The following is an 18326-nucleotide window of genomic DNA, read 5'->3' on the forward strand; positions in this document are numbered from 1 at the left end:
CTCCAGGCTCTTGTCCTCCCTGCATTTATAGTCTAGTGGAAGAGACAGGCAGATAACTTGCAAATAAACCATCATAACTCAACATGGTCAAGGTGATGTTTGAGATGAGCCGGGAGAACCTGATCACATAAAAGGAACATGGACTTAGCTTTGGGGAGATAGGGAAAGGCTCCGTAAGAAAAGGATTCTTAAAGATGAGATCTGGGCGGGGCGCAGTGGCTTGCACCTGTAATCCCAGCACTTTGGGAGAATGTGGCAGGTGGATCACTTAAGATCAGGAGTTCAAGACCAGCCTGATCAACATGGTGAAACCCCGTCTCTACTAGAAATACAAAAATTAGTCAGGCATGGTTGCACACACATGTAATCTGAGCTACTTGGGAGGTTGAAGCAAGAGAATTGCTTGAATACAGAGCATGGAGGTTGCAGTGAGCTGAGATCATGCCATTGCACTCCAGCCTGGATGACAGAGCAAGACTCTGTCTCAAAAAAAAAAAAAAAAAAAAAAAAAAGGAAAAAAAGAAGAAGTTGAATCTCTGAATAGACCAATAACAGGCTCTGAAATTGAGGCAATAATTAATAGCCTACCAACCAAAAAATGTTCAGGACCAGATGGATTCACAGCCAAATTCTACCACAGGTACAAAGAGGAGCTGGCACCATTCCTTCTGAAACTATTCCAATCACTGGGAAAAGAGGGAATCCTCCCTAACTCATTTTATGAGGCCAGCATCATCCTGATACCAAAGCCTGGCAGAGACGCAACAAAAAAAGATAATTTTAGAACAATATCCCTGATGAACATTGATGCGAAAATCCTCAATAAAATACTGGCAAACTGAATCCAGCAGCACATCAAAAAGCTTATCCATCAAGATCAACTCGGCTTTATCCCTGGGAAGCAAGGCTGGTTCAACACACGCAAATCAATACACATAATCCATCACATAAACAGAATCAAAGACAAAAACCACATGATTATGTCAATAGATCCAGAAAAGGCCTTCAAAATTCAACAGCCCTTCATGCTTAAAAACTCTCAATAAACTAGATATTGATGGACCGTATCTCAAAATAATAAGAGCTATTTATGACAAACCCACAGCCAGTATCATATTGAATGGGCAAAAGCTGGAAGCATTCCCTTTGAAAACTGGCACAAGACAGGGATGCCCTCTTTCACTACTCCTATTCATCATAGTGTTGGGAGTTCTGGCCAGGGAAATCAGGCATGAGAAAAGAATAAAGGGTATTCAATTAGGAAAAGAGGAAGTCAAATTGTCCTTGTTCACAGATCACATGATTGTATATTTAGAAAACCCCATTGTCTTAGTCCAAAATCTCCTCAAGCTGATAAGCAACTTCAGCAAAGTCTCAAGATACAAAATCAATGTGCAAAAATCACAAGCATTCTTATACACCAAAAACAGAGAGCCAAATCATGAGTGAACTCCCATTCACAACTGCTACAAAGAGAATAAAATACCTAGGAATCCAACTTACTAGGGATGTGAAGGACCTCTTCAAGGAGAACTACAAACCACTGCCCAATGAAATAAAAGAGGACACAAACAAATGGAAGAACATTCCATGCTCATGGATAGGAAGAATCAATATTGTGAAAATGGCCATACTGCCCAAGGTAATTTATAGATTCAGTGCCATCCCCATCAAGCTACCAATGACATTCTTCACATAATTGGAAAGAAACTACTTTAAAGTTCATATGTAACCAAAAAAGAGCCCACATTGCCAAGAAAATCCTAAGCAAAAAGAACAAAGCTGGAGGCATCACACTACCTGACTTCAAACTATACTACAAGGCTACAGTAACCAAAACAGTGTGGTACTGGTACCAAAACAGAGAGATAGACCAATGGAACAGAACAGAGGCCTCAGAAATAACACCACACATCTACAACCATCTGATCTTTGACAAACCTAACAAAAACAAGAAATGGGGAAAGGATTCCCTATTTAATAAATGGTGTTGGGAAAACTGGCTAGCCATATGTAGAAAGCTGAAACTGGATCCCTTCCTTACGCTTTATACAAAAATTAATTCAAGATGGATTAAAGACTTAAATGTTAGACCTAAAACCATAAAAATCCTATTAGAAAACCTAGGCAATATCATTCAGGACATAGGCATGGGCAAGGACTTCATGACTAAAACAACAAAAGCAGTGGCAACACAAGCCAAAATAGACAAATGGGATCTAATTAGACAAGAGCTTCTGCACAGCAAAAGAAACTACCATCAGAGTGAACAGGAAACCTAGAGAATGGGAGAAAATTTTTGCAATCTACCCATCTGACAAAGGGCTAATATCCAGAATCTATAAAGAACTTAAACAAATTTACAAGAAAAAACAACCTCATCAAAAAGTGGACAAAGGATACGAATGGACACTTCTCAAAAGAAGACATTCATACAGACAACAGACACATGAAAAAATGCTCATCATCACTGGCCATCAGAGAAATACAAATTAAAACCACAATGAGATACCATCTCACACCAGTTAGAATGGCGGTCATTAAAAAGTCAGGAAACAACAGATGCTGGAGAGGATGTGGAGAAATAAGAACGCTTTTACACTGTTGGTGGGAGTGTAAAGTAGTTCAACCATTGTGGAAGACAGTGTGGCAAATCCTCAAGGATCTAGAACTAGAAATACCATTTAACCCAGTGATCCCAATACTGGGTATATACCCAAAGGATTATAAATCATGCTACTATAAAGACACATGCACATGTATGTTTATTGTGGTACTATTCACAATAACAAAAACTTGGAACCAACCCAAACATTCATCAATGATAGACTGGATTAAGAAAATGTGGCACATGTACACCATGGAATACTATGCAGCCATGAAAAAGGATGAGTTCATATCCTTTGCAGGGACATGGATGAAGCTGGAAACCATCATTCTGAGCAAACTATCACAAGGACAGAAAGTCAAACACCACATGTTCTCACTCATAGGTGAGAACTGAACAATGAGAACACTTGGACACTGGGCAGGGAACATCACACATGGAGGCCTGTTGTGGGGTCGTGGGCAGGGGGAGGGATAGCATTAGGAGAAATACCAAATGTAAATGACTAGTTAATGGGTGCAGCAAACCAACATGGCACATGTATACCTATGTAACAAACCTGCACATTGTATACATGTACCCTAGAACTTAAAGTATTTAAAAAAAAAAGAGAGATCTGAAGGAGAAAGAAGAGTTTTCCAGACGACAGTAGGATAAAGAGCAAACAGACAGAGGGAGGCACAGCACAGTGGATTGGAGGAGAAAGGGAGAGAGAGAGAGAGGGAGAGAGAGAGATAATAGAGAGAGAAGAGGAGAGAGTCAAAGACCTCAGGTCAGAATACCCAGCAAAGTAACAGCAACTTGGGACCTGTTTACTAGGACTAGACGTAACAGATGGACTTGTTAGAACTTGGACTTGTTTCCTTATGGAACAGAAAGGGCAGTCCAGCTGTCCTCACCTCGGACACTTGCAGTGGTGCCCTACCTGGGCCCCAGCAGGTGCACATTATGGCATGACATGCAGGTCATTTTCACATCTGTGCATTGGGAACCTAAGCCAAGTGCTGTCTCCTTTGCCCATGCGGTCAAGACTCTTCATGTTCCCCACTCTGACTTTGACACAAAATCTATTCCTTTCTCAGGCTTCCCCGAGAAGGCCATCCTCCTGAGTGACGGGGGCTTGCTGACGTTTTGTAAAGGATGCAGGGAGTCGTGGGGAGGGCTCACATAGCGGATCCCAGGCACCTCACACAGTTAGAACCTTTTTTCTTCTGAGGCTTCCTTGGATGTGCCAATGACTTGTTGTCTCCTCCCTCTGCTCCTCCACCTCTGCCTCCTCTCAGAAGAAAAGCAGCCCCGCCTGCTCCTCTGATCCCAGCACCAGCTGACCCAAGCCCCTGCGTGGGTTGATCAAAGCGCTTGCCTGACAAAACTGGGTCTCTCCCTGGGGGAAGGATTCTCATACCAGCTAAAAGGAAAAAAAATAATATCGTTGCGGGGGAAGATAAAATAAGCCTGGGAACATTGGCAGCTGGAGCGTCTTATCGGTATGGACCGAGGGTCTGCTCCAGCTGAGAGCCAGCAGTGGGGAGAGGCATACTCACTTCTTTTGCACACCCTTGAGTGACTCCCCCTGGGGCTTTCAACAGCACTTTTGTAGGTAGTGAGCTCCCCTGCAGGGAAGAGATGTTACTTTGAACTGGCATCATCTTCAGCCCTGGATTTTGTCTATTCTGCTCATTTCCCTTTCTTCTACTTTCAGTTTTTTAACCCTTGACATTCAACAAATATTTACTGAAGTCTTTCATGTGTTAGGAATCAAACTAGGCATTGACCAAGGAGAGAGAGATTTTCTGGATGGGTCGAGGGAACTCAAAGGAGACTTATGCACACTGTCCCCTTTCTCCTGGGAAAGTGCTCACGTCCCATCACCATGGTGACCACCGACCTAGTTGTGTCCATCTTGAACCCTCCCTTTGGGCACCTGACCCAGGCTAGGTCTATGGATCTTCTCTCTGGGATTTTTGGTCTTAAGAGACATTGGTTAATCCCCTATCTGAAGTAGAGGCTGTACGACGTTACGCTCAAGTGCTTGGGGTGCGGGTGCGGAGGCCATGTCACGCCTCCCCCAAGCCCCAACATGAGGAGAAAAGCAGTGTGCATTAAAGAAGAATGAACCAACAGTGAAAGGAAAAAAGAGAGAGGATTTGGGGACAAAATCCTGATGAGATTCAATCTCCAGGCTTTTCCGGTTGTCATCAAACTGGGCTGCATGCCTGCTCTTCCCCCACGTCCGCTTTCTCAATTTTTATTTGCAGTAAAGTCAATAAATTTCCATTTTTGCCAAAACTGGTTTGAATTGAGATTCTGTCACTTGCAACCAAACTGATACAAAGAGTTCATTAAAATGAGATACACGAGGTTCTTCGCAGTAAATGGGTTTCTCTGAAAATAAAGAAAAAGGCAGAAGGATTGATTATTTCAAATCATTACAACCTAGAGTATGTGAGAAGGTCTGTGAGTGCCTAGTAAAATGTGTGATGCTTAACAGAGCCCCATGCATGTTAGTTTTTGTCTTGCCCTCCCATCCCCTTATCTTCACTTCCTGGAAATCTATTTCAAGTTAGACGCCGGAAAGCAAAAGGCATTTTAAAACAAGTTTTCTGTGTCCTTGTAGATTACTAATCTTCTAAGTGGTATGAAGTAGCCCGGGTGATCTAATGCTTCTCTGATGTCCTACTTTTTCATGGGCTCAAGCTGCAAATGCACTTAATATATAGCCAAAATTATATTGGGAAAATCTGAGTCACAGAGGCATATAAATGGGGAGCTCTGTTACTGGAAAATCATGGCTTTTAAGAGAATGGATTTTCTATAGAACACTTGGGCACACCAGAAGATATACAGGGTGTTAGTCTGATCGCTCACATAATCAGAAACTGCTGGGCTTAATGTGCATAAACTTCACAGGTCACTGCTATGGTCTGAATGTTTGTGTCTCCCCAAAACTAATATGCTGAATCCCTAACCTCCAAATGGATGGTATTAGGAGGTGGAGCCTTTGGGAGGTGATTAGGTCATCAGGGCTCCACCCTCATGAGTGGGATTCCCAGAGAGACCTTTTTCCCTTATTCTATGTGAGGGTGCAGCCAGAAGGTGCCATGTATGAAGCAGAAGATGGGCTCTCACAGACACTGAATCTCCTGGTACCCTGATCTTGGATTTTCAAGCCTCCAGAACTGTGAGAAACAAATTTGTTGTTTATAAGCTACCCAGTTTATAGCATTTTGTTATTGAAAGGTTCTTGTATCGGTTCGAACCCCAAGAGCACGCCAACAGACAACATGAGGCTGTGTGAAGCAACATGCTGTTTTAATGAGTGCCTGGGTAGAGGCGGGTTGAGGCCTAAAATGGTGTCAGCCCCAAGTGAGGACGGGGCAGGGGTTTTATAGTCTCCTGTAAACAGGAAGTGTACGAGACGGACATAACTGCTACGTGGTGTCCAGATGGCCTCTTTATCGATCTTCAGGGGTAGGTGTCTTCCGGCCAGGGTACATGTCTTCCGGCTGGCTCTCTTCCTGCTTCTGCTATCTTGCTGGTGCAAGCTGCTGGCGCAAGTAGTTTTGTGCCTTGAGACTGGGCCTGAGAACGGAGGAATTATTCATTCCCTTAAGCTTTCAGGCCCCAGAGAGAATCTTTCAGTTATAGCAGCCCAAATAGACCAAGGCAGTCACTTGGTCTTTGTCCAAAATGACTCCGTGAGTAGTTTCTAGAATATCTTTTAAATGCTTTTTAAAAAGCATTTAAGGCCACACCTTTTAAAATGCTTTGTTTCTATGTGGTTTGCCATTTGTTGATGCCTGCCTTCTATTAACACAGCACGTTTTGAATAAGTCATTACACTGACCAAGGTTTGCCTTTGAACTAGATCTCTATCTTGCAAATAGTGGCTAAGTTGCAGACTTCACAATGCAACTGTTTACATTAGGAAAATAAAAGTGTATAACAGAAGGGTTAATTGAGAAAGGAATCAAGACTACATTGGAATGATAGAAGCAATCATACATACATATATATATATATATGCAGTATATAAAATATGTACTGCCTTATATATATATAAAGAGACAGAGTGATTTAGAGAGAGAGAGAAGTGTAGGCTTCTTCTAGGCTCTTGCTGCCAATTCTGAGTGACAACTGTCATCAGAAATTCAGGGTCTTTGATGTCTGCATTGAAATCCCACCAACTGTCATGGTTAAAGCTGTGCAGAAGTTCTAATTACTATGCATAGCTTGCACGTAACATAAATAGTTGTAACCTTTCTGCAAAGTGCAAAGTCAGGAAATGTTAATCCATAGGGAAGCCATCCCTAGGCCATGGCTCCAACCTGATCGGTAATTCCTGTTCTTGTTCTCTGATTTAAAAAAAAAAAAAAAAAAAAAAAAAGAGATTCCTCTCTCTACAGTAGCTCAGTCTCTATTATGCTGTGTGTGCATTAGTAAAATTGATCTCCATGAGAGTTCTTCAAACTGAATTACTTAACAGCATTGTTTAGGGCTGGTGCAGAGGGAAAGAAGTCAGCAGGACCAGGACTTAAGGAAGTTGCTAACGTGGAGACTTATTGAGGCTTCCACACTTTGCAAAACATGCCTGGCCATTGCTTAGTAGAAGCCTGCTGCACTTTACACCTGGAAAGCAAGCCCTCTGAGCACAGGCTCTTGGCAAAAATCGCACGAAGACTCCTCATTTGGAGGTTATGTGAATTGTATGTATTAGTTTCAGTTCACTCTGGTTTCTCAAGGTAATGACACAATTCAGGCTGATTTTTGAGTGGAAAGCTCTTACCTTCCAATTCTGAAGTTTTTTCTTTTCAATTTTATTTTATAAAATTCGTAATAGGGCAGGCAAAAAAGAAAGAAAGAAGAAAAAAGATGAACCAAGTGAAGTCAGGTGTTAACACAAACTTAAAAGCTGTTTTCATTTAGTCTTGGACCTCACAGGACCCTCAGTACAGGCAAGGGGGTCCTGCGAGGGAGGATCTTAAAGCAAAGATAGGACCTGCCAGGCTGCTATGTGGGCTGCTTATCCCAGGGCACATGAGGGAATAGTCTGGGGAGGGGACAGGTAGGTGGTCCACCTTAGGACAGGTTCAGGGGAGTGAGGCATTTGCCTACATTTAAGACAGCCCTAAAAAAGATCAAGAATCAATATAAATAATATGTTAATGCAATATTTAAAAAATCAAAATGAATGCAAAAATAATCTATAAGAAATAAAATATAAAATTTTGAATAAAGTTAGGATCAACCCCTGCACTCAGACGACTTACCCTCCTCAACCCCTTCCTGCCCTGTCCATGGTGCCTACTTATCAGTGACTGCCACCCCAGCACCTAAGAGCATCATAGTGCGATGATAAAGCAGGTTCAAGCTATCTACTCTACCTTGGTGGTGTTTCCCACCTGTATCAGTCCATTTCCATATTGCTATAAAGAGCTGCCCAAGACTGGGTAGTTTATAAAGGAAAGAGGCTTAATTGACTCACCATTCAGCATGGCTGGGGAGGCCTCAAGAAACTTACAATCTTGGCAGAAGGTGAGGCGGAAGTAAGGCACCTTCTTTACAAGCCAGCAGGAAGGGAAGAACGCCTTATGAAACCATCAGATCTCATCATAACTCACTCACTATCACGAGAACAGCATGGGGGAACCGCCCCCATGATTCAACTACCTCCTCCTCATCTCTCTCTTGACACCTGGGGATTATGGGGATTACAATTCAAAATGAGGTCTGGGTGGGGACACACAACCTAATCATATCACCACCTTTTGCTGTAATCATAATGTCATTGTTCGTGGTTATATACTGTGGACTCATATTCCACTCCAGACACTACTGAGTTCTCTACACCACAAATTCATTTAATTCTAACAGGTGAGGTAGGTGACAGTGTCCACAGGTGCTGAATTTGAGGCTCAGAGAGGTTCAATCACATGATCCCAGGCAAGTGAAGAGCTGGGGTTCCAATTCAAGACTATCTGATTTCAAGACTGTGCCCTTCATCAGAGCACCATACTCCAACTCCAGAGTGAGCCAAGGTTCAGTCATAGACAGAGGGAATCAGGAACACTGCAAAGAGCATCAAGGAATCTAAGCGGAATTCCCCATGATGACCTTTTATTGACACACGATTGGTCTACACTTTGCTTGGACCTTTGCAGCAATGGAGAATTTCTTGTTTTCTAGGGCAGTTTCTCCATGTTGGGGCCATTCATGCTTTTATGGAACCAAATCTGCCACCTCATTATGTCCACATATTGTTCCCATATTTCCCTTTTGTAATAACTCTTCCTTTGATGGTAATATGTTTTCTTGCCATTGTCTGTTGTTGAAACTCCTAATTATTCCTTGAAACCCGTATCAAATAACCCCATCTTTATATATCTTTGTCATATTCTCTAGATCAATTGTTATTCCTCCATCTCTGGTCTGTTGGCATTTTATACTTCTTTATGTTCTTATTTATTTATTTTTTTTTTTTTTTGAGATGGAGTCTCGCTGTGTCACCCAGGCTGGAGTGCAGTGGCCGGATCTCAGCTCACTGCAAGCTTCCGCCTCCCGGGTTTACGCCATTCTCCTGCCTCAGCCTCCCGAGTAGCTGGGACTACAGGCGCCTGCCACCTCGCCCGGCTAAGTTTTTTTGTATTTTTAGTAGAGACGGGGTTTCACTGTGTTAGCCAGGGTGGTCTCGATCTCCTGACCTCATGATCCGCCCGTCTCGGCCTCCCAAAGTGCTGGGATTACAGGCTTGAGCCACCGCGCCCGGCTATGTTCTTATTTTTACTACAATTTTTGGATGTAGTTATTTGTTGGCACATTTACCTATCTGCGAGGCTGTGGATTCCTCAAGGGTAAGAACTATGTCTTGTTTATCTTTGGGCCTCAAACACCCAGCCCATTGTCTGGCTCACACTGAAAATGCTTTTGTGGGAGTCAGGAGAACTAGACAGATCTACTGAGAATTCTCCTTGTAAGTGTACCCTTCATAAGCTGGGAATAGCCTGTGGCTCCTCTCCTGTTACAGAGGAAGCAAGATGGACTTTGGAGTCAAATAGACCCAGGTTTGAATCTAAGTCCTGCCTGTCCTACTTTCTAGATGAGTTACTATGGACACATTATGTTAATCTTTATTTTATTCTTTTCTCTTTTCTGCTTCCTCTTCTCCCCCACCACCCCAATATTCTCATTTTCTCTCTTTCCACTTTTGCTTCTTACCTATTCACACGCAGCCTCTAGCAGGGCCATCACAGGGCCCAGTGCTTGCCCAAGGCCTGCGTACAGCTCTCCCATTCCAACTCCAGGCTATTTCTAAAGCCTGAGGGTGACTCTGCAAAGAGAAAACTTTTCGATTATCAGGCACTGCTGCTTAATCTATCAGAGCACCGGCTGGCCCTGCAAAATCCCTCCCAGAGCACAGCATCGATCTTTGATTTTAATGATGTAAAGGGAAGAAAACAGATATCCTTCAATGGTGGGGTCCCCATTAGGGAGGTGTCTTCACAGTGAAGGGGGATCCCAGGAGCAAATGGTAACCCCTGAGGGCCTGGAGCTCTGGGGGTCAGGCTTGCTTGGCACTGACATTCATTGAAGTGCAAGCCCTGAAAGCAGGAATATTTTCATGCACTACCTCTTCCTAAGGTAGAAGATGTCCATCCCCACAGAGCATATGCCTCCTTAGACAAGAGGAAGATGGAATTTAAACTTTTCCTTCTCTTCTCCCCTCCACAAAGTTTCTATTATATGAGAAAAAGGGACTTTAAACCCTACTACATTTAAAGATTTTAATAGGTAATGCTTGGTTATGCCTGTGATGTAGAGACTGTGACAAAACACAGAATTAGATGCCTAAGAATCAAATGACACAAAATACTTCAATGAAATCATTGGAATATGTGTACCCACGTCTGCAGGCTTTAACTCTGTGCTGAAAAAGCAGACACCCAGATCTGTGGGGAACACACGGGGCAGCCTAAATCCTCCTGAGGATTCCAAGCTTGAGTCGTGTCAGTTCCAAGGTAAGCATTTTAAAAATTCTGCATTTCCAAAACTCGTGGCCCAGGTGATGAGGGCATGAAATTCAAATCCCTTATTCTACTGTCTCCTGCTGCTTTTGAGCTCAGTGAGAATTTCAGAGCACTGATCTGTTTTTATGCCTCCAGTTTATTCTGCACCACAACCCAAGGCAATGCCAACATGTAAAGGATGATTCTACAGATTGCAGCCACTGTGCTGCTCCCATGTCTGACAAGCAAAGGGCAGTGCAAAGCTGTGGGGGGTTGGGGGGTGGGGCTCCAGGGAGAAAGAGAAGGCTGGACTCCAAAGGGACAAGAAAGAGGTGATGGAAAATGAGGCTTTTTTTGTCACTCTGTATGCATGGTGGAAATACATTGCTTTTGTTGTTCATCCAGCCTCATTTTGGTGAGTCACTTTTTCTCTATTGTATGTGTTCTGATGGTACTGATAAAAACATGCACAGGTTACTTCCTTTTGTCCTTCAGAGACACATTCTACTTTTTTTTTTTTTCCCCCCCCACATTCTCTGCCTGGGAGGCTGAGCTCTAGGAATCTCATCACCTGGGCTCTCTTCTCCTTGGCTTCTGGTTGGATTTATCCAATGAGAGGCATCGACAGGAGACCAGTGCTGGGAGGATGAGGTTATTTATCAGGCTTTTTCTCTCTGGGTTGCTCCCAGCTCATGCAGGTGCCTTCTACTGCCTCTGGGTTCTAGGAACTGTCTCCCTTATGCCTTTCACCAGGAGAAGTAACAGCTTCTGGCTGTTCTTAACCCTGGGGTTCTTCCTCATCCCTTGTAAATTGCCTCCATTCTGCACACCTCTTTGTAAAGAGTCTCTTTACTAAGCTCACCTCAAACATCCCATGAGCATGATGTCTGTTTCTTATTATCAACTTGACTGATAATACTGTATACCCCATTCCCCCCTCAGTATTCCCTCAAAGTCAAAACCAAACACTGTGGATGGTCCCATGCCCCACATGGGTCCCTTCATTCTTTCAGAGATATTTACCGATGATTTACTGTAAGCCAGGACTGTTCTGAGCATTGAGGAGTACAGGGGCAAAATGGCACACCCAGTTTTGCCCTCATGGCACTTACATCTCAGTGGGGGAGACTAGAAAAAGACTAATCAATCACACACGCTTCAGATCATCTCAGATAGCTGCTCAGACGATAAAGAAAAGAAAGAAAGGTGGCAGCAAATAGCTGGGTGGGTGTAGGTGGGTTGAGAACCTTAGGTCATGTGGTGAGAGAGAGTGGTTCTGGGAAGATGACCATTAAAAGGCGTTGTGGATGACAAGAAAAATAGGGAGAAACACAAATCACATGAAAGGAACAGCAAAGGACAAGTATCTAGGAACAAGAATGAGTTTGATATAAAGAAAAGAAAGAGGGCCGGGCACGATGGCTCATGCCTGTAATCCCAGCACTTCGGGAGGTCGAGGCGTGTGGATCACCTGAGGTCAGGAGTTCGAGACTAGCCTGGCCAACATGGTGAAACCCTGTCTCTACTAAAAATACAAAATTAGCCGGGCATGTTGGCGCATGCCTGTAATCCCAGTTACTCAGGAGGCTGAGGCAGGAGAATTGCTTGAACCTGGGAGACACAGGTTGTAGTGAGCTGAGATCGTGCCATTGCACTCCAGCCTGGGTGACAAGAGCAAAACTCCATTTCAAAAAATAAAAATAAAATAAAAATAAAAAGGAAAAGAAAGAGGCCAGTGTCCCTGAAGAATAGTAAGCCGAAGATAGGTAATGAGGTTAGAGAGATGCCGGGGCCTGATTATGTGGTTAAGGGAACAAAGGACTTAGATCTTATTCTGAGGGAGAGAGGGACATTGCAGGAATTTAACACAGGAGTGATGTCATCTTTTGCATATTTGTTAAAAATCCCTCTGGCTGCCATCTCACAATGGCAGTGGCTACATGATCTCTTGTCTCCTCTGTATATATCATTGACCATTGTCTTTCCCATTGAGGCACCCTGGCTTGGGAGGTGGCATCCCATCTACTGTGTGATTGGGTAGAAATCTAGACACCTTCCTTGAACTGCTCCACCTCACTTATCCTCTCCATTCAGCAGCTGCACCCATCCTTTCTGCTTCTTTTGCAATTCCCCTGTCAGCTTTCACCCACTCTGTCCCTACTTAGGTTGGGAACCTTGTCATTTCTTGTACCAATTCCTACAGCAACTTCTCTACTTCCATCCTCTTGTACCTCTGGTCCATTTCCCACTCCACCACAAGGGTGATTTTATTAGAATGCACTCCCCAGCTTCCTGTCCCTGAATGACTTCTCATTACATCCCAGGCTGGGCAGTATTTAGCCCCTACCCACCTTCCTAGTCTCCTTGCCTCATAATACTCTTAACAGATGCCCTGTGATCTTGCTTCTTGGACCTCTTAACCTGTCAGAGTCTGCTCCTTCTCACCTCCAGGTCTCTTCTGCTGCTGTCCCCTCCAACCTTCCTGGGATGCTGATCCTCTGTGGCTCCCAGCTATGCCTGTTGTCAGTAATCGCCTCCTTGGTAAAGCCAGTTATCATGCTCCACCCATGAGGCTGTTGGCCTGTGCTCTAGGTAGTTCTATTTCTGTTCTTCCCACACTGTTTGGTAACTTGTTGTTTACTTATTTATCTTCTCCACTAGACTGTGTTCTCCTGCTAAAGAGATTGGGTATGGGAGCCCTGGAGCAGGTCCTGAGGTTCTGCAAGTCTCTCCCTGCCTCTTTGGTTGGTGAATTGGGGGTAATTCCCAGGATCCTGAAGGAGAAGCCCTCAGGCAGGGGTGGCCTGGAGGCTTAGAGCAACAGCAATTCACTAGCTGTTATCTGTTCTCCTACTGTTAGAATACTGAATGGCCTGCACTTAGCAGCTGCTCAGCAAATCTTTGCTGAACAAATGCATGATATTCTGCCTCCTCCATGAAGCCTTGCCTGACTTTACCTCTGGTTTACACATATGATGCCTTTTGGAAAAGCACTGAATTTTTGGACAAAACTACATAAATGACTGTTGAATGATTCTCCACCCCAGTTCAAAGGCAAGGCTTCCTTATAGTAATACCTTATAGTAATTATCTTATAATAGCAAGGTGCTATACTTATTCCCATTTTACGGATGACAAAACAGTGGCACACAGAGAGAAATAAGTCACCCACTCCTCTCAGCTAATACGTGCTGGAGTTGGGATTGGAGCCCAGGTAGGTTGGGCCCAGAGTCCACTCCTGTATTGACTGTGACTGAAGGGCACAGGAGAGCCTCCCATTGTAGGCTGCAAAGATCCCGGGCAGCTCCCAGAGCCCAGCCCTCACAGCCACCACTGCTGCTGCCTTTTCCTGTTGCAGAGAATGATTTGGGGGTCGAAAAGATTAAAAATGCAAAGTGGCATTTGAGTTTGTCCGTCGCATCATGTTCAGTTTAGTTATTCTTCGGAGATTTTTTAAAGTCAGTGCAGGTGACTAGGAACATCACTGATACATCAGAGAGGATGACTTTAGCCAAGCTACTTACATCCTCTGTGCCTCCGTTTCCCTATCTGCCCAATGGGGATAATAATAGTACATGTTTTATAAAGTTGTAAGAATTAAATGAGTTAATAGATGCTGAATGTTTAGGACAGTGCTGTATGCATTGTAAATACCCAATAACTGACTCTTTTTCCCCTCCTCCTTCTCCTCCTCCTCCTTCTATGAGGTTTGGGGCTCAGTTTAAACATCACTTCCTCAGGGAGGTTTCCTTAACCTTAGGTCAGGTCAGTGCTCCTCGATAAGCATTTCCCTAGAGCTGTCCATTCCATTCCATGATTTTCTCTGCAATTGTATGTGTATGTGCATATTTGTGTGCACAGGTGCATAAATATGCATATACACACATGCACACATGCATATATATATATATATATATATATATAACCATTCTTCTAGGCCTGTCTATACTGTTTGTGACTGCACCATAATGTCCATCTCAGAGCTTGGCACCTAGCATAGCCTCAGTAGGTATTTCTAGAATGGATACTGGGTGAGATGTTTAACTACCACCATCTAAGACTGGCCCCGATATCCCCAATTCTGGCTTTCTTTTCACTACAGCACACCACAGCTCTACCCACAGCCCCCTCCAGCCTCTCCCAGAGGGATCTGGAGAAACTGTGTCAGCTATGAGCTAGGCTCAGGGCTCCCCTCAATCCTGTTAGGTCTGTCATACCCAATACTGGATGATTTATAAAGAAAGAGAGGTTTAAACAGTTCCACGTGGCTGGGGAGGCCTCACAGTCATGGCGCAAGGTGAAAGGCATGTGTTACATGGTACAGGCAAGAGAGAAATGAGAGAACCAAGCAAATGAGGTTTCCTCTTAGAAAACCATCGGATCTCGTGAGACTTATTCACTACCAAGAGAACAATATGGGGGGAAACCGCCCCTGTGATTCAATTATCTCCTACTGGGTCCCTCCCACAACACAGGGGAATTATGGGAGCTACAATTCAAGATGAGATTTGCATGGGGACAGAGCCGAACCATATCAGAAGGATAAAAGGGAATTTCTTTTGCTTATACTTTTTTTTTGAGATAGGGTCTCACTCTGTCACTTAGGTTGGAATACACTGGTGTGATCATGGCTCACTGCAGCCTTGAGTTCCCAGACTCAAGCAATCTTCCTGCCTCAGCCTCCTGAGTAGCTGAGACTACAGGTAGGCACCACCATGCCCTGCTAATTTTTGTATTTTTTGTAGAGGTGGGTTTTCACCATGGTGCCCCAGCTGGTCTCCTAGGGTCAAGCAATCAGCCTGCCTTGGCCTCCCAAAGTGTTGGGATTACAGGTGTGAGCCACCGTGCCCAGACTAAGGACACTTTTACATGTATCTCCTGAGATACAAGATTCCGAGGCCTCCACTCAGAATTCCAGAGCAAAGTTATTGAACAAATATGGAGGAAGATAGCAGTTGTGGCCTCCAGCCTTGCTGGGTTGACTTCCTGGCAGCCAGCAGGATAGAGTCAGGGCTGTTGTGGGCTAAGCTGGAGGTTTGTATTGGAGGTTTGTGTGCATGTGGGGTGGGGTGGGGACAGCACCAGATCCAATGGGCTCCTTCCTGGGGCTCAATCCTTCCCAGATTTACTCTTTCCACCCCAAACTGAGGATATCGGAATTTGAGATGAGAAGAAAAATAAAACTTTTGAGAAAGAAAACACAGGCTTTCTAGGACACTCAGGTTTGACTCTGAGCCCCAAGATCTTCATGCTTTAGGCTCTTTTCTCTGCTATCCATTCAACCTCTGTGAAGCTCCTTCCAAAGCACTGCTCTTGTGCTCTGTTTATTCAAAATACAGTCTCAGTGGAGCTTAAATGAGAACAGAGAGGGATAGAACAGACCAGAACATTTTCTTCACACAGTTCCAAACAAGCTTGAAAGAGGAGAGGTCAAATCCACTCCAGCTTTTATATTTTCTCTAGATCCAGCCTCCCTTTCTTCCCCATTTCCCCCCCATGTCCACATTTAAGAGCAAAGAAGAACATTCTTGTGACTTTAAGTATTTAAGCTGCTGGTACAGGTTAAGTTTTGGAAAAGCGTGGGCATGCTTGGTTTTGCAGTCAATCTAGAGCAATTTTCAGAAGGCCAGGCCCTTTCTGCATTTTCAATTTCTTTCAAATGAAAATAGCTTTATTGTTTTCACTGATTATAAAGGTAAGCAATCTGTCTGGCTTTACTGGCTTAGAATTCATACTGAGGTCAAATCCCTTCTTATATTTAGATTATATAGCTTGAGCACCAGCTTGCTATTGCAGGAATGTATTGACCTTTCTGGGGTCTTTTATTTTTTTCTGTGTCAAGTCCAAGAACTCCAAGGACCTTACTCAGTCCTAGCACTGATTTTCAGTTACCACATTCGCAACCGAGTGCACAGGAAGAAACTGGCAGCTGCATAGGAAGCTGCATAGGTAGGTACATAGGCAGACCTGGACTGCATAGGAAAAAACTGATAGTTTCTCTAGTCTGTGTGTTGCAGCCACCCAGATTGAGGATCTGAAGAGGATGCTGGCCCAGTCATGTGCTGCAGTGCTCACAGCTGCAGTGATGTTGGCCGGGCAGGGCTCCTAAGGGTGTCTCTTGTTCTGGGACTATCTTCAGCAATGTCTTGAGTTTCCACATAGCGAGGACTAAACTCTGACCTTTTCATCTCTTGCCTGAATTCCTATCTGAGGGACCAAGGTTTGTCATGCCCTACAAACCATAAAATCTCATCAGATGGGTTTTATTTAACCCTTTATAACATGACTTACTTTCCAACCCGACTCTGGCATAACATCATGTTGCAGATAAAAAAGAAAATCAAACTTCTTTATCCCCAGATGTTTCTTTGCTATATTTTGAAATGGCCCTCCAGAACCATCTTTTGTGGAAGAAAATTTGCATCTGTAAAGAATCTTTGTTAAGGTAACTAGTTCTTTCCCCTTCTAGGGCCTCCCAATCCTGAAGAGATTAATTTAGAGTCTAGCACTTTTTAGTGGTCTGAACAGGAAACATTTGCCATCTATTGCCTCTGAGGGTGGCCACCTATTGCGACTTCATCTACATAACAAGGACCTCAGTCTCCACAACTTCTTATCTTACCCTAGACAGTCCTTTCTGTTGATTCCAGGTTTTTTAATAACTCTTTCAGCCAACTGCCAGTCAGAAAACCTGTGAATCCACCTGTGATCTGTAAACTCCCTCCCTACCCACCCCCACTATACCATGTGAGGTATACATTAGTTCATTCTGGAAAGGTGAGCCTGCCTTTCTGGACCAAACCAGTGTATACCTCACATGTATTGATTGATGCCTTATGTCTCCCAAAAATGAATAAAAGCAAGCTATAAACCATCCACCTTGGACACATGTTCTCAGGACCTCTTGGGACTGTAAATGGGGCCATGGTTACTCATATTCGGCTCAGAATAAACCTCTTTAAATATTTTTACAGGATTTAATTCTTGTTGTCAACAATAGGTAACCTGCCCAGTATTAAACTCCATTTCTCACTCATCTGATTCCTGCTGAGTCCCTGCTCATAACAATTGTCAAAATATGAGCACACATGTCTGCACAACACACACACACACACCTCCCAGTAGCTTCCTGGTTATACCCATAGCACACATTCCCTATTCTATGTTCTTACTCCTCATTATTCAAAGTGTGGTCACCTGTTGAGCAGCCTCAGCATCCTCTGAGCTTGTTAGCAATTCTCAGGCTTCACTCCAGACCAACTGACTTGGAATCTGTATTTTAACAAGTTCCGTGGTGACTCATATGCTCTGTCCTCTCCCTGCTGGGAAACCTTTCTTTTTCCAACTACAGGGCCTCGAGATGCTGCCTGCCTGTGTCTGGACTGACCCCCAGAGCCTGTAATGTCATGCTTCAGCCTGACTGGTGGTCTCCATGGATGCCCCTGGCCCCACCTCTGAGTTTCTTTTGGACCCTGGAATGGAGCCATTCTCACATGGTTAACAAGAATTCTGGACAGAAATATAGTTGTAAGTAAGCATTAACCAGGCTGCACTTTGACCCACTTCCGAGTAACTGAAAGCCTCTCAATGCTAGACACTGGCTATTTGCATCCCCATTGTTTCTGTAGCTAGGATTTCTGACGTTAGAATCCTAAGCCTTTTGTTTCAGAATTGCTTAAGCAGATCCTGAATTCCAGCAAAACAGCTGATGCCAA

At 43.9% G+C, this 18326-nt stretch overlaps 1 long non-coding RNA gene across 1 annotated transcript; it reads right to left on the reverse strand.

Annotated features, from left to right (window-relative positions):
- Window positions 1-5265: 5265 nt before the first annotated feature.
- LOC135970776 (uncharacterized) lies at window positions 5266-17960 on the reverse strand. Its single transcript, XR_010586627.1, has 3 exons — window positions 17809-17960; window positions 9824-9935; window positions 5266-6190 (listed from the first exon to the last, which is right to left on the reverse strand). It is a non-coding gene; the product is annotated as an uncharacterized lncRNA (long non-coding RNA).
- Window positions 17961-18326: the final 366 nt, after the last annotated feature.

This window comes from Macaca fascicularis, chromosome 5 (assembly GCF_037993035.2).
Source record: "Macaca fascicularis isolate 582-1 chromosome 5, T2T-MFA8v1.1".
Taxonomy (NCBI): domain Eukaryota; kingdom Metazoa; phylum Chordata; class Mammalia; order Primates; family Cercopithecidae; genus Macaca; species Macaca fascicularis.